This window comes from Papio anubis, chromosome X (assembly GCF_008728515.1).
Source record: "Papio anubis isolate 15944 chromosome X, Panubis1.0, whole genome shotgun sequence".
Classification (NCBI taxonomy): Eukaryota; Metazoa; Chordata; class Mammalia; order Primates; family Cercopithecidae; genus Papio; species Papio anubis.
The window spans coordinates 118,116,069-118,142,572 of record NC_044996.1 but is presented as its reverse complement, the minus strand read 5'-3'; the positions used below and the strand labels follow the sequence as shown (position 1 = coordinate 118,142,572).

Genomic DNA, 26,504 nt, shown 5'->3' with positions numbered 1-26,504 from the left:
AGACCATTAAACTCAAAAGAGAATGCTTGAAGATAGAATACTAAGAAATTTAATATTTATATGAAATATTTAAGACAGAATAATCCTCCAGAATAAATTGGAAAAAAACTAAGCCAAAAAATGTAAAACTTAAATTAAATCAATAAATGAATATTTGTAATTACATTAAATATATTTTTGATATTGTTGTTTTTCTTCTTTTTGAATAGAGCACAAAAATGATAAATCCTTGACAACAATTATGAAAAAAAGCCAGGTATTATCATTACCAGGAACATAAAGAGGATTATCACTACAGCTCCTTGAGACATATACATAATATTTTAAACAAAGTTATATTGATAAATTTGAAGTTACATGAGATCAGTAAATTCTAGAGAAAAAAAATCAGCTTATCAAGAACAAAAAAAAGCTTTAGGAAATCTCGATAATTCTATATTTAATAAATTACATCTGCAATTAAATCCTTCCTACCAATGATTCTACACACTACTGTTTGATGACCTACACTCTTTACCATAATGAGAAAGAATGCCAACTTTGCACAGTCTTTTCCAGACAAAAAAAAACACTTCTCAATGATTTTATTAGAGTGCTATATGCTTTACACCAAAATAATATCACAAAGAAGATATAAGAAAGGAAAATCAATGGTTTATAGTGAAGGACCGGAGAAATGGAGCTCTATCTTTCCAATGCTGAAAGAAAAAAGAGAAAACTGCCAACCCAGAATTACATACGTAGAAAAACTTTGCTTCCAAACTGATAGTGAAATAAGATATTCAAACCTGAGACAAACTGCCACTGGGAAAACTATAAAACAAATAGTGCTAAATGAAGCCATTTAGGGTAAGGGAAGATAATATCTTACAGAAACCAAGAATTTTAGGAAGGAGTGAAAAACTCTGAAAAGAGAAAATATGTGGATAAATATATAACATGATTTTCTATTATTTATTTAAATAACTGAGATCAATGATAAATGTACTGAAGTTACAGATATTTAACTTGAAATAAATTAAGTATAATGATAAAAAAGATGCACTCCTTGGGAAGATCATTTGCCTTAACAGAAATTGTTTATCTTATGGACATATAGATTGAAGAAATTTTCTATAAAAGAAAAATCTACAGACTCACAAGTATTCCAATAACTAGTATTTGTAAAAATGAACACTTCCACTGAAGAAGCAAACCAGCCTCTTTCATTCCAACCTTCCTGCTGAACAAAACTAGGAAATCTGGAATATACTAAAGATATCTTTAATAACTATTCTACTTCAGCCAAACATCACAGAAAACCAAAGCTCCCATCCTCAACCATCCATCAAAAATGTACCTTCACCACTATGTAACTAGTTAACCCAAACTGCCACCACATGTGATCCAACAAAGCCCAGTAGGGAGCTGGTACTTTCATACTTGCTGGGTGGTAAAGAGCATGCCCTCAACCACATCACTGGTATCAAAAGAGAGCATGTGGGAAATCTGGACTTCCCCTCCCTAAGAATTAATGAAATACTGCTCCCCTCCCTTCTGGAGTGCTGTCAGAGGAGACTCAGTGGAGATTAATGGTTTCACAACAGCACATGGTGAAAAGGTTAAAAAAAAAAAATCACTCTATACATTGTCAGTGAAGTTCATATGAGGAGCTATAACCTGACACTCCTACTCTCCCCATCAGGGAGGAATGAGTGGAGGCCTAGACAGGGACCAGAACTCCCAACCCCAACCACGAGTAACCAGGAACATCTCTCATTCAGGAGTCAATGGAGGTCAAGGATGGAATACTCTTTTACACTCACCTGGTAATAGAGGTAGTACCTTCACCTTTCCCCTGCTTGTGTGGTGCAGAGGAGCTAATTATTGATACTGAAGGCAAAAAAAAAAAAAAAGAAATTACCCAATCAGGACAACAGATAGGGAATAGAAGGGAGAAAAAAAGGAACAAAATCTCAGGGACCTGTAGGTCAATAAGAAAAGTTCCAACATTTCTGTGACTGCGATCCCATAAGGAGTGGATAGAGTATAGGACTGAGAATACTTTAGAATAGGATGCCTAAAACCTTCCCAGCTTGTCAAAAGAAATCTACAGATTCAAGAGCTTAGTGAAACACAATTAGGATAAACCTGAAGAAATTCATCCCAAGACCCCTCATGGTCAAACTTCTGGAAACTAAAGGCAAAACAAAGTTATTGAAAACAGCAAGAGAGAAATTATACCTTGCCTATAGGGAAAGCACAAAAACATTCAAATTAGGTCAAATTTATCATCTGGTTTCTACAGGGAAGCCGGAAGCAAGTTCCACAATTTTAAAATGCTGAAAGAAAAGAATGGTCAACCCAGAATCCTATATCCAGTGAAAATATTCTCAGAAATCAAATATAAAGTGAGACATTCTCAAATGAAGGAACACTAAGAAAATTTATTGCCAGCACAACTACCCTAAAAGAATGGCTAAAAGCAACTTATCTAAACAGAGAAGATTGATAAAAGAAGTAATCTTGGAATATCAAAAAAAAGAAGAAGGGACAGGGTTATCAAAACACAGGTGAATACAATAAACTAACTTTCCCCTCTTGAGCTTTCTAAATTAGGTTTTTCACTCTAAGTAAAAATTATAACATTTTCTGACGTGGATCTCAAGTGTGTAGAATAAATATTTAAGACAAATGAATTCAGGGGTATAGTAAATAGAGATAATAGAAGATAAGGTTTCTAACACATTACTAAAGTGGTAAAATGATGACAGATTATGATATCTATGTATCTATCATCTATCTGTTGTTCAGAGTAATCAGTAAAATGAGTAATGCAAAAATGTATATTCAAATACACTACAGATAAATACAAATTGAATTAAAAAAATTAAGTACCCACACGCAGACAGAAAAGAGAATACTGAGAAACAAAATCAGAGAGAACAAACAGAATAAAAAATTAATGGCACACTTAAGTGCTAACATACAGATAATATTAAGTGAAAATACCCTATATATACCAACTAAAATACTGATATTGGCTGAGTGAATTAACAAAAAAGTGACTTAACTATTTTTCTGTCTACAACAATTGCATTTTAAATATAATGATATAGGCAGATTAAAAGTAAAGGATGAAGCATAAAGAAAAGACAAATATTTGAGATGATGGATATCCCAAATGCACTGATTTCAGCTTTGCAAATCATATCAATGTATTAAATTATGACATGTACCCCCAAAATATGTGCATTCATTATATAGCAACCAAAAATATATAAAATGTATAAAAATAATGAAATGCAAAAAAAAAGGATGAGGAAAATATATCATACCAAAAATAATCAAGAGAAATCAGGAATCACAATATAAACATCAGATAAAGCAAAATTCAGAGCAAAGAAAACTATAAGAAATAAAGATGGACATTATATAATAACAAGTGGTCAATCCAAAAGAAGATATAGTAATCTTAAATATGCATGCACCCAACAAACGGAGCTACAAAATATGAAAGCAAAGCTGATGCAACTGAAAGGAGAAATAGATTAATCTACAGTAGCTGGAGACTTCAACCTCCCTCTGTTAACCACTGATAGAACAACTACGCAGAGTCAGCAAAGATTTTAAAGAAAATAACATCATCAACCAACAGGATTTAACTGTCAATCATAGAATACTGCATCCAACAATAGTAGAGTACAAATTACCTTTCTGTGTCCATGGAATATACACCAAGACAGACCGTATCATGGTGAATAAAATAAATCTCAACAAATTTAAAAAATCTAAAATCATAAAAGTGTGTTCTCTGACCACAATGGAATCAAATGGAAACTAGTAACAAAAGCATAACAGCAAAATCTCTAAAAGTTTGAAAACAAAATGATACACTTGGAAATAATCCATGAGTCAAATAGATACTATCAAGAATTTTTTTAAAAGTCATTGAAATAAAGGAAAAAGAAAATGCAGCATAAAGGAAAAAGAAAATGCAGCATATAAACATTTAAGACAGAAAACAGAAACAGAAAATAGCATATTAAAGAGGAAAAACTTTTCAATTCATTTTATGAAGCTAGTATTACCATTATATCAAAATTAGACAAAGTACCACAACAAAAAACATAAACCTACAGACACAAAATTTCAACATGATACCAGCAAATAGAACTCAGTGATACATAAAAGGTTTACAAGTTGATTTAATTCCAGGGATATAAGGCATACACACACAAAAAAGGTAACCATGGAAGGTGATGAATATGTAAATTTGTTTATAGCAATCCTTTCACTATGTATATGTATATCAAAACAGCAAGTCATACAGGTTAAAAATATACAATAAAATTTTTTAAAAACAATCAATGTAATCTACCATATTAGCATGCTAAAGAATGAAAATGACATGAACATAGCAACTGAAGCAAAATGAATTAACCAAATTCAATACCCATTCATGATAACAACTTTCGGAAAGAGAAAAATAAAGAACTTCCTAAAGTTGATAAAAAGCATCTGCCAAAAACTTACAGCATACATTATACATAAAGGTGAAATACTGAATGCTTTCCTATTAAATTCAGGAATAAGGCAAGTAGTTTACTTTTACCAGTTTTGTTCAAGATAGTGCTTGCTGTTGATCCAAGGAAAGAAAGCAATAGAAGGCATATAAACCTAAAAGGAAGAAAGAAAACTACCTCCCCATTTGCTGATGAACTAAAGTCTACAGAGACAATCCCAAAAAATCTACAAAAATCACTTAGAAATAAGAAGTGGCTGGATGTGGCAAGTCATGCCTATATTCCCAAAGCTTAGGGAGGCCGAGGCAGAAGGACCACTTGAGGCCAGGAGTTCAAGACTAGCTTGGGCAACATAGCAAGACCGTGTCTCTACAGAAGATAAATTAAAAGATTAGCCAAGTGTCGTGGCAGAAGCCTGCAGTCCCAGCTACTTGGGAGGCTAAGAGTGGAGGATCGCTTGTGCCCAGAAATTGGAGATTACAATGAGCTACGATTGCGCCACTGCTCTCCAGCCTGGGCAACAGTGCAAAACCCTGTCTTTAAAAAAAAAAGTGACATTGGCAAGGTTATGTGATACAAAATAAACAGGAAATCAATTTTATTTTTATATACTAATAATAGACATGTGGACACTGAAATAAAAAACAGATTGTATAATTGCTTCATAAATGAAATACTTAGAAGTAAATATAACAAAACATGTATATGCATTGTACACTAAAAATTACACAACATTGATGAGATAAATCAGAATAAACAGAGAGACACACTGTGCATTTGAATTGGACTGTTCAACAGAGTAAGTTTAAATTCTCACAAATTTTAAAAAAAGAAAAATACAGGTTTAACACAATTCCTAAGTAAGTAAATTCTAATACATTTATTGTAGTTATTGAGAAGATTGTTCTAAAATTGATATAACTAGCAAAATTTTGAAATAATAAAATACATTGAGAACTCACTGCACTCACTTTCAAGATGTATTATATAGCTATAGTAATAGTGTGGTATTCATAGTGAGATGGACGCATAGATGAATGAAAAAAAAGAATTCAGAAATAGCCCCATACAGTATGGTCAACTGATTTTAGATAAAGCTGCCAAAGCAGGCCGGGCGCAGTGGCTCACGCCTGCAATCCCAGCACTTTGGGAGGCCAAGGTGGGCAGATCAGGAGGTCAGGAGATCGACACCATCCTGGCTAACATGGTGAAATCCCATCTCTACTAAAAATACACACAAAAAAATTAGCTGAACGTGGTGGCACACGCCTGTAGTACCAGCTACTCGGGAGGCTGAGGCAGGAGAATCACTTGAACCTGGGAGGTGGGGGTTGCAGTGAGCGCAGATAGAACCACTGCACTCCAGCCTGGGCGACAGAGCAAGGCTCCGTCTCAAAAAAGAAGAAGAACAAAAAAGCTGCAAAAGCAATTCAACTGAGAAATAATTGTACATTTTCAAAAATTGTGCTATAGCAATTGGATAGCCATAGGACAAAAATTAAACCTCAGAAGTTCACACTTCATACAAAAAGCAACTCAAAATATATCATAGATATAATTATTTTTATAAAAACTACTTAAAAAACTTAAGGAAAGAAATAGAATGAAAACATTCAGGACATTGGGCTAGGCGAGGAGTTATTAGATTTGACACCAAATATCAAACTATATAGTATTTCATACAGAAAATCCAGCATACAATAAAAAATAAGTAAACATGCAAAAGAATGAATGAAAAGGATTAGCATCTGGCCTTTGATTTGTTTTCCCCATTTACTGTGGATGCCTGGGACAGAAAGAACTATGACTTGGTTATACTCATGCATTGTAACGTGACAATGAGATTACTATTGCATACCTACTAGGAGGGCTACAGTTAAACATTCTGAACTTAACAAGTGCTATAAAGAATGCAGAGCAACTGCAACGTTCATACTGCTGGTAATGTGTAAAATGGTACAATGTTGCAAACTAATTTGTCATATTGTAAAATAGCTCAAAAATACACTAATCATGTGACCTAGTCATGCATTCCTTGAAGTTTACCCAAAACATGAAAGTCTATGTCCATAAAAAGACTTGTACAAGAACATGCATAGCATGGTGAAAAGGAGGAATATTGAGGCAGGATCAGTGGACAGGGCATACATATATGCACAAGAAAATTTGAAAAGGTAGGTGGAATGGATATGTACATTATCTTACTGATGGCAACTGTTTCACAAATATATACGTATCCCAAAATGCATATTGTTTATTTTAAAGTTGCACAGTTCAAGTCAATTATACGTCAATAAAGCATGATTGAGATGGACCAAAATATCTGTCTAAAGGAAAATTTATAGCATTAATTGTACAAACAGAAATGCTGAAAATTTAAGATCTCATAGTCCACCTCAAGAAATTGAAAAAACAGAGTTATTAATTACTAAAATAATTGAAGACATGAACCAATAAAATAGAGATGTTAACAAAATTTTAATAATTTTAAAGGAAATATTGACAAATCCCAAAGTTTTTATTTTAAATAGAATAAAAACTGACAAATCTCTTGCAAAACTTATCAAGAAAAGTAAAATACACATGTTACAGTATCAGAAATGTAGACAGAAACATCACTACAGATCCTGCAGAGAAATACATATTATAAACAAAATTATGCTATAAATTTTAAATTTTATAAAATGATAAAAAATCTAAAGCCTAAGAATTCTCAATAGTCCTATGATTATTAAATAAATTGTATCTATAAAGAAAATCCTTCCTACCAATTAATTCCACATCCTAGTGCCTGAATTCCTGATCATTTTCACATAATGAGAAAGAAACAACACCAATCTTGCACAAACTCTTCCATGGAACAGAAAAGCATTCCTCCAAATGTTCTGGATGACCCTTATAAACTTTACACCTAATTTATCAGGAAATCAAAGGTTTACATCCTGCCAGTTCAAGTTTATACCCCTCCAATAACCTCATATTAAGATACAATATAGTGACTTGCTAGTATTTAACTTGCACTAAGTACTAAGCACATTTAATAGAGTAATTGCTAATTTACACTTTGTGTATATACTTAGGTGCAATGCAAAGTTCATTTGTTAAAATACTATTACAATTATACTAAATGCAAAATTATCATATATTAAGGCTGTGGAAGTGTCAAGCATTTCCACTTATTATTTTATGTTCTGTATATTGCTTGTTACTGATAAATTGATATTTACTATACTTATGTAAATCATTTCTCATATACAGTATATTTTCTCAAAACATGATGTTATCATATGTTATATAACAGCTCTAGACTGAAAATATTTTGCAATAAGCAATACATTTATCACTTCATCATTCTTTATCAAGAGATTGGTGTTTCTCATTAAATTTCTCATTAAATCTCTCATTTAAGTCATAGTAATATCAGATCTGCAGTAATAACAACAAACAACATTACTTGGGAGTGTGCTTATTTTTTAACTTTTGGAAAATATGTGCAGATATATTTATGTTTTAAATATAAAATAAATTTTTGGCTTTTTGGCTTTTGTTGTTTCTCATACCAGCTATATATTTTTTATTTTGCTTTGCTTTATTGCTAGTGTCAGTCAAATACATTCTTTTTATTTGCCTAAATGAAATAACTTAATTGATGTAAAAACTATTGAAGTTTTCAAAATATTTTATTAGTAAACCATATATTTGGCATTTATATGAAATATAAATAATATTAATGAAATGAGTGAACATATATCCATCAAAAACTTCAAAAAATAAATGTAGAATATCAATCCATGAACAATGGTTTGAATGATGGCTGCCTTCTCAACAGAATCCACGGAGAACTGGAAAAATGATACAGCATCTTTCCAATGCTGAGAAACAAGATAACAATTTTGAACCCAGAATCATAAAAACAGTTTCTATGCCACAAACAGGTCTAAAGGCAAGGGAGGAACATCTTTTTGTTCAGAGGCTTAAGTACAACCTTTCACCAAGAATGCTGACAAGACAGGCTAAAAGATGAAAACATGAGGAAAAATCTAAGCAAGGATATCAGAAGCTGCACACCACGGTAAAAATAGACTTCACAAAATCAGCCCAGTCTTGTCAACAAATAAACAATAAAACAAACAACAATAAACCAGATGAGGAATAAATCTCAAGATTTAATATATTGTATTACCTTATATGTCCAGTACTCAACAACAAAATAAAAATTCCAAAACTATGAGACATGGGAAAAAAGAGGAAAGTGTGACAAATATATAGGACACAAGACAGACAACAGAAACTGCCTTTGCAGAGACCAAAATGTTGGAGTAGCAGACAGGCTTCAAAACAGCTATCATAAATGTGTTTTAAAAACAAAAGGAAATATGTTTATAAAATTAAAAAATATAATGTTAGCTTAAAATCTGTGCATTTCACTGAATTGCTCATTCAATAAAATGAAAGAAAAAAATGAGTAATTATCAAGGTTTCAAGAAAATGTTTAAATAAAATATGACAAAAAGGCCACAAGGAAAAGGCAGGGATACAAGGAGTTTTTCTGCTGTTAGGTTGCATTTACATAAATTGGTACTTTCTGGCTGGGCGTGGTGGCTCACCCCTGTAATCCCAGCACTTTGGGAGGCCAAGTCAGGTGGATCACAAGGTCAAGAAATTGAGACCATCCTGGCCGACGTGGTGAAATCCCGTCTCTACAAAAAATACAAAAATTAGCTGGGCATGGTGGTGCGCGCCTGTAGTCCCAGCTACTCAGAAAGCTGAGTCAGGAGAATCACTTGAACCCAGGAGGTGGAGGTTGCAGTGAGCCGAGATTGCACCACTGCACTCCAGCCTGGAGACACAGTGAGACTCCATCTCAAAAAATAAATAAGTAAATAAATAACGAAAAAAGTAATAGGTAACATTTTGGCTATTAACGTAGCTTTTAAAATTACCACAAAATTTATATTCTATAATATATTACATATTGACTTGTTTGTTTTTCACTGGGCTATGCCTCAACAATGTACCTCTACCACGTAATCCATACCTGGCACATGTTGGGAACTGGGGAAACACTTAGGCAATCAATGAAAAAAATCTAACATTAAGCAAATAAACACAGGAGAATCGCTTGAACCCAGGAGAGGGAGGTTGCAGTCAGCCAAGATCGTGTCACTGCACTCCAGCCTGGGCAACAGAGCAAGATTCTGTCTCAAAAATAAAATAAAAATAAAAAAGAGAGAGACAGAAAAGATAAACCCTTCAGAAAATTATTTGTCTTTTAAGAAAAATTTTAATCTTATTGATATAAAGACTGGGTTAATTAGGCATAAGAGGAAAAACAATTAAACTTATTTCAAAAAGGAGAATATACGGAGCTCTTTTCAGGAATGACTGAGAAGCTCTATCAGACAAACCATTCCGCTGAGAAAAACTAGAAAAGCTGGAAGATATTAAAGACATTCTTCAAAGGCACTACTAACCCAAGGAAGCAACCACTTGATGAGACGAGTTCTCAAAACAGAAGCCCAAGGGATGAAACCCAAGTTTGGTACCTCTTTTCCCCTCAAAATATATGCTAACTCAAAGTGGGTGATTGAGAAGCCAAGATACTAATCACGAAGCTGTGGTTTAGACACTATGCAGCTAAGCAGGTATTTTAGTAGTCTCAAAAACTCAGGGGACACAGATCAAAACTGACAGTGCACCAGGGAGAAAGAAACAGGAAGGCAACCCAGGGGTTCATGTGGCATCCCTGAGAGGCTATGCCCTAAATGCTTATATGAGCCAGAAATAGAAAACATCTCACAAAACCTGAGACGCAGCTTCAAAAGGAATATCCCTGATTGCTGACAGCTGCCCACATGCTAACTGTCTCTTAGAAGCAAAAGCAAATGCTCACTAAAAAGGAAAAATTTTTCAAAATTTCCAATTATTTCTATGGTATTTCATACAGAAAATCCAGCATACAATAAAAATAACCATATAGGCAAAAGCATAAATGGGAAAGAAAAGATTAACAACAGGCTTGTAATCCATTTTCTCCACTTACTGGGAATAAATAGCAAGGAAAGATTGATGACTTGTGTATATCATGCAATTTAGAGCAACAGTGAGATATCACTGCACACCTATTAGAGGAGCTACAATTAAATATATTGACTAAAACAAGTGCTGGCAAGTATGTAAAGCAACTGTAACTCTCATAATATTGGTAGGATGTAAAACAGTATAATTATGTTGCAAAACATATTGATTTATTCTAAAACAACTTTAAAGTACACTTCGCACATGATCCAGCCATTCCACTCCTTGAAGTTTATCCAAGAAAAATGAAATTATACATTCATAAAAAGACTCATACAAGAATGTCCATAGTATAGTTTTAAGTTGGGTAGTGTGATGATTCTGGCTTTTCTCCTTTTGGTTAGAATTGTTTTGACTATTGGGGCTCTTTTTTGGATCTATACTATAAAGCTAAGGTAACCAAAACAGCTTGGTACTGGTACAGAAACAGACACACAGACCAACGGAATGCAGCAGAAAACTCAGAAAGGTAAGCCATACACCTACAACCATCTGATCTTTGACAAGTCCAACAAAAACAAGCAATGAAGCAATGGGCATTCAATAAATGGTGCTGGAATAAGGGGCTGGCCATATGCAGAAGATGGAAGCTGGACCCCTACCTTTCATTACATAGAAAAATTAACGCAAAACGGATTAAAGATTTAAATGTAAGACCTCAAACTATAAAAATCCTGGAAGACAACCAAGGAAATACTCTTCTCGACATCAGCCTTGGCAAAGAATTTTTGGCTAAGTCCCCAAAAGCAATTGCGGTAAAAGCGAAAATAGACAAGTGAAACCTAATTAAACAAAAGAGCTTCTGCACAGCAAAAGAAACTATCAACAAAGCAGGCAACCTACAGAATGAGAGAAGATATTAATAAACTATGCATCCAACAAAGGTCTAATATCCAGAATCTATAGGGACTTTAAACAAATCAACAAGAAAAACATAAATAACCACATTTAAAAATGGGCAAAAGACATGAAGAGATACTTCCCAAAAGATGCATACGACAGCCAACACACACATGAAAAATTACTCAGTATCATTAATCATCAGAGAAATTCAAATAAAAACCACGATGAGATAATGCATCACACAAGTCAGAGTGTCTATTATTAAAAAGTCAAAAAAACAACAGATGCTGGCCAGGCTGTGGAGAAAAGAAAACACTTTTACACTGTTGATGGGAATGTAAATTAGTCCAGCCATTGTGGAAAGCAGTCTGGAGATTTCTCAAAGAACTGAAAACAGAGCTACTATTCAACCCAGTATTCCTGTTACTGGGTACATACTCAAAGGAAAATAAATCATTCTACCAAAAAAGACATGCACTCACATTTTCATCGCTGCACTATTCACAGCTAAGACATGGAATCAACCCAGGTGCCCATCAATGGTAGACTGGATAAAGAAAATGTGGTACATGTACACCATAAAATACTATGCAGACATAAAATATAATGAAATAATACTATTTGCAGCAACATGAATGGAATTGGAGGCCATAATTCTAAGTGAATTAACACAGGAACAGAAAATCAAATACTGCATGTTCTCATGTGTTGGTGGGAGCTAAACATTTGATTTTGATTTTAACTTCTTATTTATTTTATAATTTTAAAAAAGTGTATTCTCGAATATTAAATTTTCAGGATTTTGTCTTTGGCATTAATGCTCTAAATTTTCCTTTAGATACATGTTTTGGTACATGGCACACAGTTTTTAATAGCTTAATTAGGTATAATTGATTTCAGATGAACTGCACAATTTAATATATATTTGTGTGTGTGTTTGTGTGTGTGAAGTTGAGCACACATGGACATCAATATGGGAACAACAGACACTGAAGACTACTAGCAGGTGGAGGGAGAAAGAGGGGGTGAGTTTAAAAAATACCTATCCAGTACTATGATCACTACCTATGTGATGAGATCTGTACTGTAAGCCTCAGCATCACACAATATTCCCATGTAACAAACCTGCACATGTACCTCCTGTATCTAAAATCAAAGTTGAAGTTACTAACAATGAAGAATGTCCATGATATGGGAAAGTGGGAAGAGCTCGGGCAAAATTAGGAGGGGGAAATCCAAAAGTGCACAAGGAAAGCTGGGGACAGGGATAAATATGTTCATAATCTTAGGTGTAGAGATGGTTCCTATCTCTCTCTCTCTCTCTCACACACACACACACACACAAATATATATATATATATATATATTTTTATATATTTATATATATAGTAGCTTATTTGAAATCAATTATACTTCATCTAAGCTGTTAAAAACTGTGTACTACATGCCAAAATATGAGACTAAAGGAAAATTTAGAGCATTAATGCCAAAGATGAAATCCTGAATACTGAAGATTTGAGAATACACTGCATGAAATTAAAAAATAAATCAGAAAATAAAATCAAAATTTTAAACATGAAAAATTAAAATTAACATCAGTTAATAAAATCTAAAAAAAATTAAATAGCAATTGAAGAATTCTGTTGTTGTTTGAAAGGAAAAAATGTAATAAGTCCCTGGCAAGACTGATCAAAGGAATTTTAAAAAGACATATATTATCAACAGCAGAAATGTAGAGGGCAGCATCCCTAGGATACTGGAGATACATACATCATGATGTAAGCAAATTTATGCCAATAAACTTGAAATTCATGAAATGAGAGAAACAAAAATATAGCAAAACAGTTAAACCAGGAAACTTCAATGATTCTATATCTAATCAAAAACTGTATCTCTATAAGAAAAACCTTCCAACAAATAAATTATTTGTTGGTGCCTAAATTTCTGATCTTTCTTATATAATTGAGAATTAAATAACACAAGTATTGGACAACCACTTTACACAGGAGAGAAACAGTAAAAACTCTGCCCAAAATGCTTTGTAAGACCTCTATAAACTTGATACCAAACTAATAAGGCCATTATATAAAAGGAAAACCAAAGGTTTGTATGCCTAATGACAAACACAAAAAACTAAATAAAAGTAACATTTTATATTTGACAAGCAGAATCTAAAGATACTTCAATTATAATTAACCATGAACAAATTGGCTTTAATACAAGAATGGATTCTTGTTGCTTTGTTTTCAAAGCAACAAAGCAAATCAAACAATCTTGACAAAGAAATGAAATTATGTCACTACGACAGCAGTTACAGAAAAGCCATTTCATATAATTAGCCACTTATGAGTCTTTTTAAAAAAAAAAATTAAAAACTGCAGCATATATAATCAGTGGTGAAAAACTGAAGAACTTCTTCAGGTGAAAAAAGAGACAAGGATGTCTACTATCACCAATTCTACTCAGCATTTTAGGGAAAATTTGGTTCAGGGCAATAATGCAAAAAAAAAAAGCCATAAATAATGAAAACCATGAACTGTACCCTATGTCTATATACAGACTGCATAATTATGCTTCCAGAATATCTAAAAGCAATCTGTAAGCAATGTATTAGAACTAATAAGTAAATATTTCAAGACTGATAGGTAACACACATTTAAACAAACACTTTTTCTTCTAAGAATAGCAATTCTTAAACTGTTCATACGTATCATAAGAAATGACACAAAAACCCCACTGGACAAGGTTATATTTTTAAGGCTTTTTCTATATATTTAGCAGTCATTATAACCCTGAATATTGCTACTTTTTTCTGATACAGAGACTCCAAAATATAAACCAAACTTTATAACAAACTTGACATTTAATCCGAAGGAAACAATAAAAAGGGCATTCTTTGTGTAATTTTTCTTATGGTCTTTAGTCTAATGATCTCATTGACTAAATAGATTAGCTTCTTTAAAGTGAGTCACAAGTATTTTCTCTACAAAATTTGTTTATATATTTTTTCATATTCTTTTCCACTGTTTTCTATTCTATCTTCTAGCATGATTTCTTAACTGTTTCTATATTACCTTAAAAGTTAAAAAAAAAAAAAAAAGGAAAAAAATTAAACAACTACTGTTGTTTAGAAAACAGTCACTAGTGATATGCCACTACGTGTTTACTACTTTTTTTTTTTTTTTGAGACGGAGTCTCGCTCTGTCACCCAGGCTGGAGTGCAGTGACCGGATCTCAGCTCACTGCAAGCTCCGCCTCCCGGGTTCCCGCCATTCTCCTGCCTCAGCCTCCCGAGTAGCTGGGACTACACGTGTCTACTTCTTTAACTTCCTTTCGCTGTTTAAAAATTTGCCTTATGCTTGGTGTAAAATTTTCAAAAAATGCACATGACTATATCCTCTTGGAAGTAACCATGGTATCAGTAAAGTGTGTCTAAGGACAGATATTCACATAAATTGGCATTTACATAATATATGTATATTATATATATATTATATACATTATATGTATATATATATATATTATACATGTGAAATTATAATTTGCTTTACTTTTTACCAGCAATGTATTCTGGAAATACCATCTGGAAGTATATAAGATCTATTAGATTGGTTGCATAGCTACATAATATCCATAGAATAAAAACAATATAATTTATTGAAAAGTAGCTCTTTTGCTAATTTTGTAACCACACATTTATGCTTATTTTTTAGTGGCTGTACTGGATACAGTCCTAAAAGGCAAATTATTTTTTTAAAAAGCAAGTGACAACTACTTTGTTAATGCTAAACTAATTTCCAAAAACCCAGTACTATTTTATACTCCCTCAATAATCTGGTATCAAGATAAAGGATACTTTTTTATTTAATTTGCATTAATTATTATGCATAGTTAATAGCATTAATGAAAATGTATGCTAACTTTCTGTAAAATGAATTTTACTATTTGTTAGTTTATAATTTATATTTAACATACTAAAAATTTTATATATTAAACCTGTGCATATACACTTTACTTTCACATATGTTCTATATATTGCCAGTTACTGAATCAACTCCTATATGCATTATATTTACACAAATCATTCCAGATATGCAACATAATTTGCCAAAGCAATAATTTTGCTATAGATCATACAAATGTCACTTCATTATTCTTTATAAAGAGTTTTAATTTCTTCTCACACATTTTCTCATGCATGTCAACTTTAACAGCAAATGAGCAATTATAAAAACGATTTTTATAATTTTCTCTGGAATGTGTTTACATTATTTTGGATATATTTCGTAGATATTTATACATTTTAATAAAAAGTAGACATTTATCCCATGAGAGATTTTCTTTTGCTTGTGATGTTACTGTCAATCAAATAAATTATATTTGTATTTACAGAAATGGAATATTTAGATTGACCATATAGGCACTGGACTTTTAAAAATATTTTATTATTAACCTGCATATTAGATACCTATATGAAATACAAAAAAAAAAAAAAATCAATGAAATGAACAAATGTATACCAACTGAAAACTTTTGAGAAATAAAGATATATTACCTATCCTAGAACGATGACTTAAAATTCGGCTTCCTTCTGAACAGAATCCATAAAGAATCAGAGAAAATGGAGCAGAATCTTCCCAACGCTGAAAGAAAAATACAAGTTTCAACCCAGATTCTATATCCAGCAAAATTATCCTTACAAACTGATTAGCCACATAAATAAACCTGAAATAATGTATTGCTTGACAAGCTATAATTCATGTTGCTACCCTCAGGAGATGAAAATTGAGAACGAAGAAAATTCGAGAAGAGCACGAGGCTCGAGGGCTAAGGTGGCGCCCTCTGCTGGTGGCTGTTGCTGATGGCAGTCGGCTGGAATTTTAGCCTAGCAATTTAACTATAGCATCACAACTGCTGCCTTAGGTTGGTTACAAAAGGGTCACTAAGCTTGGTCCAGAATCCGTGTGTGGCCATAAACCCCATCTCTTGAAGGCAGAGGGTGTAAAAAATGTGTGGGCATGTTTATAATTTGCAATAAACAAAAATTTAAAGGAGGAAATTAAATTGAATTAAAAATATTAAATAAACACAAACGTAGGCAAGAAAGGAGAAATAGAGAAATAAAAAGAGATGGAAAAAATAGAAAATAAATGGCAAAATTGTCAAGTTGAAATCAAACTATATTAATAAAAACATTAATTTTTAAAAGCTTAAACATTCCAACTAAAATGCATAGGTTTTGAGACTAGAAAAGAAGCAAGTCCCAATTATTTGCTGTTTATATCAGAGGCAATTTAAATTGAAAGACACAGTAAGGTTGAAAGTAATAGTATAAAAAATAATGTGCAATGCAAAATTAAGCATAAGAAAACTGGAACGTGTACAATAACGCCGAACAAAGTAGACGTCTAGGAAAGGAAAGTAACTAGAGATAAAGAAGAACATTTCATTATCATTAAAGGATCTATTCATCAGGAATGGAAGAAACACAATATTTACATATGTCATCATTACAGAATCTGGAAACAGAGACAAAATATAAGTCATTATATGTTAATAAATTTGAATTATGTAAAATGTAGAACTCTGGTTAAACCCAACTTAATGAAAATAAAACTGAGCAAAACTGCATAGTCTTATTAAGTAAATTACATCTATAATGAAAAATTCCCTATAAGTGAGTCCTGTGCTCTGGGGATCGAATTGGTGAATTTCCCCCTACAACTGAGAAATACATGACATGAATCTTATACAAAAGTTGCAGAAAATGAAAGCAGTAGGCAACTCCTCTAAATGATTTACGAGTTCTGGGCCAGGTGCGGTGGCTCACGCCTGTAATCCCAGCACTTTGGGAGACCGAGGCGAGTGGATCACCTGAGGTCAGGAGTTTGAGACCAGCCTGACCAATATGGTGAAACCATGTCTCTACTAAAAATATAAAAATTAGCTGGGCGTGGTGGTGCACACCTGTAGTACCAGCTACTCAGGAAACTGAGGCAGAAGAATTGCTTGAACCTGGGAGGCAGAGGTTGCAGTGAGCCGAGATTGCGCCACTGCATTCCAGCCTGGGTGACAGAGGGAGACTCCATCTCAAAAACAAACAAACAAACAAAAAAAGAGATCTGTATAAACTTTACACCAAACTGAAAAACATATCACATGAAAAGGTTATATATATACATATATATACACACACACACATATATCTCATGAACAAATGAAAAAAAAAGTTTAACAAACTGAATCCAAAGTTACATCAAATGTGATACACTATAAATAAATTAGATTTTATCCCAGAGTGAATTCTTGTTGCATTAACACTTTGAAATCACAAAAGTTCAGTAAATCATAGAAATATATAATATTGTGATTATTATAAGTGCAAAAACTAACATATCCACTTAATATTAGAAAAAAATCATAAAATTGTAGTTAATATCATAATCAGTGTTGAAATATTCAAACATTTCCCTGAGATCAGGAATGAGAAAAAGATTCCTACTGTCACCAGTTCCATTCAACATTTATGTAGGCAATAATAGAAGAAAAAGAAAAAAAAAGACATACGGATGGGAGAGGAAGAAATTAACTGCCATTATTCATATGCTGAATGTTTATATTTCTAGACTAACACCAGCGTATATATGATATGTTAGAATTAATAAATTTAGCAATTACTGGATATATGGTTAATATAAAAATAAACTGTAACCGTATTTCCAAATTCCAGCAACAAATAACTAGAAGATTAAATTAATTAAAGACACCATTTACAATGCCAAGATTATCAAAATCTTAGGTAAAATTTTAATGAAAGCTTAGCAATATATTTACATACCAAACTATAGAAAATTATTCAGATGAATTAAATTGAGATATTAACAACTCAATGGTGAATGTTTATTAAACGGAAGATGTAGTTTTTTGTAAGGTGATCAATTCTTCCCACTTTGAAGCATATGCAATCCCATTCAACACGAACCCAAGTCAAATCCAAGCAGTAATTCAGCATATTCTATAAATCATCAAATTTAAAAATTGGACTAATGGAGAGAATTAACAGAAAGTTCGATTTCAGTCAGATAGAATGAAAAAAGACCTATTGGTGAACGATTAGGGCAATTTGGGACATTGTGATTTAATGCCACTAGAGTTGGTGCATGAATTATACAGTACCTTGGTGTTGATATTCTATCAGGAAATTAAAGACAGGATGATGACTTGTGACATCTACACTTTGTACTTTAACATCTGAAATCATCTACTGAATTTTTGTACACTTCGTACACTCTATTATTCAGGAATGCTTTTTTGTTTGTTTGTTTGTTTGTTTTACCTGAGATGGAGTCTCGCTCTGTCACCAGGCTGGAGTGCAGTGGCATGATCTCGACTCACTGCAACATCTGCCTCCCGGGTTCAAGTGATTCTCCCACCTCAGTTTCCCAAGTAACTGGGACTACAGGCGTGCACTACCATGCCCAACTGATTTTTGCATTTTTTGTAGAGACGGTGTTTCACCATGTTGGCTAGGATGGTCTCGATCTCTCGACCTCGTGATCCGCTCGCCTCTGCCTCCCAAAGTGCTGTGATTACAGGCGTGAGCCACTGTGCCTGGCCTCAAGAATGAATCTTTCAAAACACAGGAAGAATTATCATTTTTATGAGGACTTCAAAATAGCATGCTTATACAGAAGGTGGGGTGTATAATTCACTGCACATTTAAATATTAGCATTTTTATGGAATACTGGAAATTATGTGCAGGTTTTTGCTCTATATGTGGTAAATGGAATGGATGTACTTTGGTTTTACTTTGCATGTTTGGAAAAAAAACACTGATGTCACAGAAGTAAAGAGATTTTCCGGAGTTTATAAAGAGAATAGCAGAATCGAACAGAAGGATCATCCTTCTATAACCTAGTCCTGAGCATTGCACTATTCTCTTCCATATTCAATATGCCATTTATCAACAAGTGTGACTCCCTTTAAAAGGGAGACAAATACATTCAAAATTATCAGAATCATTTCCTTAAACTTGAATTATACGCTATAACTGGGCTCTAATCTCGTCCATATCACAAATATTATGATGATTTCTCTGAGATGTAATCACACACAAATTGAGCATTGTACTTTAAGAAATTGCTTCTGGAAGCTGGTTTTTCTTATGCACTAGATGCTTCATTTTCAATAGATGCAATTACAGAGTGCTTTTTTTTTCTTTAGCAATATGTCAGTCAATGAATATACACAATTCACTAATTCTGATGGTACTTAAGTGGTTCTCTGCCATTGATGATGGTCCTGTTACACAGTTAAACATAAATGCATTTTTCTTTTTTTTCTATTACTTTTTTTTTTTTTTTTTGAGATAGAGTCTTGCTCTGTCGCCAGGCTGGAGTGCAGTGGCACGATCTTGGCTCACTGCAACCTCCATCCCCTGGGTTCAAATGATGCTCCTGCCTCAGCCTCCCAAGTAGCTGAGACTACAGGCATGAACCAGCACACCTGGCTAACTTTTATATTTTTAGTAGACACAGGGTTTCACCATGTTGGCCAAGCTGGTCTCGAACTCCTAACCTCACGTGATCTGCCTGCTTCAGCCTCCTAAAGTGCTGGGATTACAGGCGTCAGTCATCATGCCTGGCCTACTTCATGTTTTTAATTGGAAGACAAAATTGGATGTATTTATCATATACAACATCAAGTTTTGAAATAGGTATTGTGAAATGACTAAATCTAGTTAATTAACATACACATTTTTCTGAAAATAGCAATCCTTCATAAGGTTTTTATACACATCATGAGAAAGGGCATAACAAATCTACAGGATAAAATTATATTTTTAAGGGTATTCATATACATATATGAAATGAATCACTACAACACTATTATTGCCAATTTTTCTAATATGGGAACAGGTACACTCAATATGAGACAAACTTCATAATACATGTTACATTTAACTCTAGTTGAACAATAAAAGGTCATTCCTTGTAGCAATTTTATTTATGACCCCTTGGACAATAATTTCACTGACTAAATAGAGATCAGCTTTTTAAAGTGGTTCACAAATTGTCTCCGCATAACTTGCTTATATTGCGCTTATACTGTGTCTTTTCTTTCTGTTTTCTAATTATCCTTTCTTCAAGTATAACTTTTCATGCTGTTCTGTACTATTTTAAAAATAAGAACAAAAAGCAAAGAGCAGATATCCAAAACAATCATTAGTCATAGGCCGTCATGTAGATATTTCTACAATTTTTCTTTAGGTCATTGAAAATACAGAGTGTGCTCATTGTAAAGTTTTGAAAAAGTGCAGATACAGATTTCATTCTCAGATGTAAACACGATCAGCAGTAAAGTTCGTATATGGACATAAATATACGTAAATATATGTTAATATGCATAATATGTGTATATATTTGTGCACATGACTAATTGAAATCACAATGTGCTTTTTTTTCTTCAGCAATACATCTTGGAGATGTTTTCTGTAAATAAATATAGGCACACCTGACTGATTGCAAAAGCTGAACAGTAATCATAGTATGGACATATCATAAGTTATTTGACAATTTCTCTATTCCCTTTTTTGTACCTACGCCTTTATGCCCTTCTCTGAGTATCTGTCCAATCCTAGAAGTGGAAGTACTGTGTAAAGGATATGTAACTTAAAACTCTTCTAAGGAATTTTAAATAAAGTTACAAAGATCTAGTATCATTTCACACCCTTTACAAAAATCTATGACCAGATATATAAAAATATATATATTTTAATATTCATTAAGAAATAAAGCTATATAAATTACTGTAGATAGAAAATGTTTTTTTTTTTTTTTTTTTTTTTTTGAGATGGAGTCTTGCTCTGTCACCCAGGCTGGAGTGCAGTGGTGCGATCTCGGCTCACTGCAAGCTCCGCCTCCCGGGTTCACGCCATTCTCCTGCCTCAGCCTCCCGAGTAGCTGGGACTACAGGCACCCACCACCTCGCCCGGCTAGTTTTTTGCAATTTTTAGTAGAGACAGGGTTTCACCGTGTTAGCCAGGATGGTCTCGATCTCCTGACCTCGTGATCCGCCCGTCTCGGCCTCCCAAAGTGCTGGGATTACAGGCTTGAGCCACCGCGCCCGGCCAGAAAATGTTTTCTAAAAGCAGATGTTATTGCATATTGTATAACAACCATAAAACTAAAATAGTTTGCTATAGGTAACACAGGTTTCATCTTACTATTTTATATCAATAGATCTTGCCAGTTCTCATGTAATTTCTCATCTAGGTCAACATTAGGTTCAAGTCGCCAAGTGTCAGAACAAACCATTTTGAAATTTTCATTAGGAATATGCTTAAATCATTTTAATTTGTATACAATTCAGATCTTTTCGGTTACTGTAGTATTTTAATTTTAATTCAATTTAATTTTTTAGAGATGAAGTCTGCCTATGTCACTCAGGCTGGAGAGTATTGGTTATTCACGAGTGCATTTGAGGTCACTGCTGCCTTGAACTCCAAGGCTCAAGTGATCCTCCTGCCTCAGCCCCCCAAGTAGTTGGGATGACAGGTGCATGCCACCGTGCCCAGCTTAATATTTTAAAAATTGGAATAATAAAATAATAATTTTAATTGGAATATTTTTGACTTTTATAATATTTTATTCTCTTATTCCTTTTACTTGGCTTTCCTTCTATTGTCATTCAAATGAAGTATCCTTTGCCTTACATAGAGGAAATAATTTTAATTGAAAACTACATTTTGAAGTTTTTGAATTATTTTATTAGAAATACATGTTTGCTATATATTTGAAATATAAATAATATTAATGAAACAACAAATATATTTCCACCAGAAAGATAATATGACCAAGGCCTTAGGGGACACGTGTATGCACTTTCCCAATTATATCACTCTGCTTCCTCCTAGAAACACATACGCAAACACAAACACACACACATACACGCACATACACCCCCCAAAATTTTGGTGTTTATTTTTTTAGGTTATATTTATCGTGACTATATGTCGTCTTTATTTATCCTTCAAATCATAATACAAATGGAGTAAAGTGAAAACCTACCAACTGACCAGATCTATGTAGTTAGCCAAAAGAACCTAGCTGTATAAAACCCGGATGGAGAATGAAACAGTCAGACTTCCAGAAGGATAAAAGAAATAAATCCTTTTTGCCATCTCCCATCATTATGGCTTTCCTTTTCCTTATAGTTAACCACAGCTCTGACTCCTAACAACTTGCACTGACTTTTCCTGCTGTGAAGGAAAGGAGTAAGAGCAGGCTTGTAACTATTCTCTAACAGGAATGCCTGAAAAAAGTTAATGACTTCCTATTAAAGGTGCTGACATAATAACTCTTTGTAAACATGCTAATAGATATTACTATTTTACCAGGATGTACTTTGTCTGTCTAGGTTGTTTATTATAAACAACCCTGGAAGTTATGGATCTATGCAGATTCGCTGGCTGAAGAATAACATACAGTGTAATTAATGGAGACTGTGTAATTAACAGTGTAAAATGGGATGAGCCAAAAAATTAAATGACTCCCTTTTTAAAATAATATTTTCTCAAACATTATTCAACACAACTCATCTTTTACTGTAACACAAAATCACATCCTGATGTGGAAGAAAAATGGCACTAGTCGGGACTGTTTCTGATGCTTTCATGACCTCCAAAAAATATAATGTTTTATATTTTGACTAGATGTTTGCCTCTATCACTTAAATCACAAATAAAATGTGGTGTAAGAGCTACCATTCATGTGAGTCTGATTTCAAAACACAACTCTTTGTAACAACACACCGGTTTTGGAAACTCATATAAATAGTTTCAGACAATATTATTTTTGTATGTGTGAATTCCTTTGCTCAACGTTATGGCCATGAGATTTATCTAAGTTGTATACAGAAGTTTGTTCATATTCATTGCTGCATGATCTTACATTGTGTGATATACCATATTTTACCCATTTTTAGAGATGGTGATTTAATTTCTAGGTCGTGTCCAGTTTGGGCTATTAGGAATTAGTGTTTCTATATACATTTTGGCATATGTTAATTTTTAAGATGATTATATGTCAGCGAGAATTACTATGTCATACTGAATGCCCATATTTAGCTTAACGGAACCTGCCAAAACTTTGCCAGAGTCCTGACTCCAATTTCTCCTCCCACAAACAATGTGTGAGAGTTTCTCACAGATATAAGGTATTGTCAGGGTTAGAGCCTCATGTTTGCTCAGGAACTATGGGTGGGGAAAATTCTCCTGTGGCAGGGAGTGTGAGACCAAGAAGAGCATGGCGGTGTAACTGCACTGATGAAACATGGGGGCTGTTAATGCAGCTGTGATTTACCTGGTAGCGCACTGAAGATGGGGGAGCGATGCACAGAACAAGGACAGAAGTCAATGTGGGAGTTCGAAATAGGTCCTTGTTAAAGGGCTAGGCTGCACATATGCACAAGACTCATCAAGGCCCAGCAGGGCACGAATGTGAAGTTAAACGAAGAACAAAAATACCAGAGGTCTTGCAGTGTTCAAAGACTGTGGGGTTTTGGCATAGCCAGAGTAGAAAAAATATCTGGTCATTTAACATATGTTTATGTAGAGTGCAAGTTGAAGAGGTACAGGAATGAAGCAGAAAAAAATATATGTGTTTTGAAGAAAAGTGGCCAAATATTCCTTTGTTTTGTTAAATAAAGCCAAACTGCAGATCCAAGATCATTGAAATTGAAGCATGTTAAATAGAAATAGATGTGCACATGGGTACTCACATTTAAACTGAGAGACAAACATTTTTAAGAAATTAAAATTTCGAGAGGAGTTCAGATAAATTTCCTACCTAGGAATGATGATTTAAATTTCCTACCTGGGAATGATGGCTTCTGGTATAGTTCGGATCTGTGTTCTCACCCAAATCTCATGTTCAACTGCAATTCCCAGTTTGGAGGCGGAGCCTGGTGGGGGGGTGATTGGAACATGGGGGCAGAGTTCTCATGAATGGTTTAGTACCGTCCCCTCTGGTACTGTATAGGGACTAAGTTCTGAAGAGATCTGATTGTTTAACAGTGTGTGGCATCTCCCCTCTCTCTCAATCCTACTCCTGCCATGTAAGACTCCTGTTCTTGCTTTGCCTTCTACCACAAGTCAAAGATCCCTGAGGCCTCCCTAGAAGCAGATGCTACCATGCTTCCTGTACAGCCTACGGAACCGTGGGCCAATTAAATCTCTTTTCCTTATAAATTACCCAGTCTCAGGTATATCTTTATAGAGATGCAAGACCGCACTAATAATGGCTTCCTTCTCAACAGAATCCATGGAGACTGGAGAAAATGTGGCAGCATTTTTCCAATGTCGAAGGAAAAAAATAATAAAACCATCAACTCCAAATCATCTAGCAAAATTATCCTTCCAAACTGAGACTGAAATAAGACACATCCACACAATCAAACCTGAGACAATTTGTGGCTGGACGACCTGAAATATAAGTAATACTGCAGGATCTTCAGAATGAAAGAAAATGACACCACACGGAAATTAAGAACTACAGAAAGGAAAGAGGCGCTCTGGAGAGGGAAAAAGACAACTATTCTTTACTTTTGCAATGTATCCGACTCTATGAAGCAAAAATGGTAAACAGTATTGTATATGTGAAATATATGACATAGCATAAATGAAAGGGGATTAGTCAAAATGTAGTGCTGTGAGGCTATATTTACATGGGATGGTATTATCATAATTCAAAGTAGACCAAAATAATATAAAGAATCATATGCCAATTCCTGGAGCAAGAGTTAAATATGATACAAGAAGGTGTAAGTTCCTTCTAGTACTGTGGCTACATAGAAAATTACCCCAAACTTGATCTTTATATAATAATAAAGGAATACTCCTTATTTACCCATATTTTTTTCACTAGGTTGTACGTTGATGAAGCACTAACATCATATGGTCCATACCAGGCACATGTTGTGAACTGAGGAAATATTTATGGAGTAAATAATGAAATATTTAAATGAAGTAGAATGAAATGAAAAATGATGCTCTCCTTGGGACAATTATTTGCCCTAAAATAAATTTACATATATATATACACACACACACGAGATATATATATACACCATATATATGTACTTATATTATATATGTATATACACACACACATGCATACACTTGTGAAGCAATATCCACAATGAAGAAAATGTGGGCCGGGTGTGGTGGCTCATGCCTGTAATCCCGGCACTTTGGGAAGCTGAGGTTGGCAGATTGCCTAAGGTCAGGAGTTCGAGACCAGACTGGCCAACATGGTGAAACCCCGTCTCTACTAAAAACACAAAAAAATTAGCCAGGCTTGGTGTCACGCACCTGTAATCCCAGCAACTCAGGAGGCTGAGGCAGGGGAATCCCTTGAACCGAGGAGGCGGAGGTTGCAGTGAGCCAACATCACACCAGTGCTCTCCAGCCTCAGTGACAGAGAAAGACTCTGTCTCCCAAAAAAAAAAAAAAATGAACATGTGAACATCTAGCTCACACGTCCAAGATTCCTTCAACATCTTTATAAGAAATATAGATTATATATATATATTTTTTATATAAGATGTTTATAAAGATAAATAATTATATATTATATAGATATAATTATGTATTATATACATATGTTATATTTTATATATAATTACATATATATAGGTATATGGGTAATTAGCTATAGGAAAAAACGACTACAAATTATAAACATATTTTATGAAATAGTGGTTGTACAGATCTTACAGCCCAACCATGCCGAGAAAAACTGGGAAAGGGAAGCCTCAAAAACACATGTTAGAAAGCACCACAAAGACAAGAAAATAAATATTTAAAGAGACAGGGTCTGAATTAGAAGATAATTCCAGGTGGGGATACTCAAATTTGGTAACCCTTTTATGCTCAACAGTTTTGCTAATTCAAAGGTGACTGAGACGCTGAGATACTAAGCAATAAGTTGAAGCTGAGAAGCTAAGCAGCTGGTGAGAGCTTTTAGCAGTTTCACCATCCCAGGAGACACACTTGGACCTGAGGGTGCACCAATGAG

At 33.8% G+C, this 26,504-nt stretch overlaps 1 long non-coding RNA gene across 1 annotated transcript in view; it reads right to left on the bottom strand.

Moving 5' to 3' along the window:
• Positions 1–15,993: 15,993 nt before the first annotated feature.
• The window catches only part of LOC116271804, a 70,520-nt gene continuing 60,009 nt past the window's right edge, over positions 15,994–26,504 (bottom strand). The window contains exon 3 of the long non-coding RNA XR_004180558.1: positions 15,994–16,069. This is a non-coding gene — a long non-coding RNA (uncharacterized LOC116271804). The remainder of the gene's footprint in view (positions 16,070–26,504) is intronic.